Below are 1585 nucleotides of genomic sequence, written 5' to 3' on the forward strand. Positions count from 1 at the left end.
TATCAGCAGGAGCAGTGGAGCCCATCCTACCTGTCCTCCGGCAGTGGGCAGGGGGACATCCTGAACTGGTTGCCAGATGATAAAAAATGATTAATGAAAATCCTACAAAAAAATCAAAATAAATAAACAATAACCCATTATTGCAAGTTTTTTTAGGGGTGAAAGAGTACTGAAACCAGGTATGGGTGCCCTTTTAAGGTACTAGTACTACTAGTGATAGCTCATATTCAGGCGGCATTTAACAGACATGGGGACTTGAGACTTAGTGACTTGGACTCGAGTCGACTCGAGTCGCTGTTTTTATGACTTGTGACTTGACTTGGACTTGGCAATCTAAGACTCGGGACTTGACTTGTGACTTGACTTGCCCAAGAAAAAAATACTTGGGACTTACTTGGGACTTGAAGGTGAAGACTTGAGACTTACTTGAGACTTGCACATGTGTGACTTGGTCCCATGTCTGGCATTTAAGCAATTAGAAACCGGGGGGAATATGAATAGTGAATTGCCGTTTAAAGGGCGGCACGACTGCTGGGTTGTTAGCGCCCAGCTACCGCAGCCTCCCCGCGTGGAGTTTGCATGTTCTTCTGCGTAGGTTTCCTCCGGGCACTCCGGTTTCCTCCCATATTCCAAAAACATGCATGTCAGGTTGATTGGCTGGTTTAAATTGTCCCTAAGTGTGAATGAGTGAGTGATCTGTCGCTGTGTGCCCTGCGACTTGATGGCAACCAGTTCAGGGTGTCCCCTGCCCACTACCCGATGATAGCTGGGATGGGCTGCAGCACCCCTCGCGACGCTACTGAGGATAAGCGGGGCCGATAATGGATGGATGGATTGCTATTGAACATGTGCAATATTAAGGATTATATTACGATAGGATTTAAAGGTACATCTGTCAAAATTTCACAGGAAAGGAAATCTTATATACTGCTGATGTTGGTGTGTAACATCTAATATCCATAGTCTTATCTCAATTTTAGACTGTTATTCAAATTTCAAGGCGTTGTCATTACAATTGCAATTTCAAACAATAAGTCAAACAATAAATGATTAATAGTTATAAGTCCAATAGAATAATCAAAATAAATAAACTATACCACACGATCACGAGCTGTTCTGTTACACAATCTAAGAAATTAAACAAACTGGGAACAAAAAAATAGCAAATTGCCTTTGAATAGACGCGATATTAACAAATGTATTACGATAGGATTTCTAAGTATTTCTGCAAAAATGTCACCTGTAAGGGAATTTGATATACTGCTAGTATCGGTATGTGATATCTAACACAGTCTTATCTCAATTTAACTGTGTAACTGTGTTACTCAAATATTGAGCTCAATCTTTACATTTTTAAATAGATAAACGAATATATATTCATTTAAAAAATAAATAATTATTAATAATAAAAAATGCAATAAAACAATCCAAATAAATAAACAATACCCGACGATCACTAGCACACGCCACCTAAACGCAACCCCGTCATTCATTCCTAAATCCTTATTTCATTGGTCCACAAGAACGCCAGTCATGTGTCAAAGCTTCGTTTTCCAGCCCTGATTGGTCAATGGGGCGTGTCCGT

Source organism: Urocampus carinirostris, chromosome 18 (genome assembly GCF_059441175.1).
Source record: "Urocampus carinirostris isolate Australia breed hairy pipefish chromosome 18, RoL_Ucar_1.0, whole genome shotgun sequence".
In the NCBI taxonomy this organism is placed as follows: domain Eukaryota; kingdom Metazoa; phylum Chordata; class Actinopteri; order Syngnathiformes; family Syngnathidae; genus Urocampus; species Urocampus carinirostris.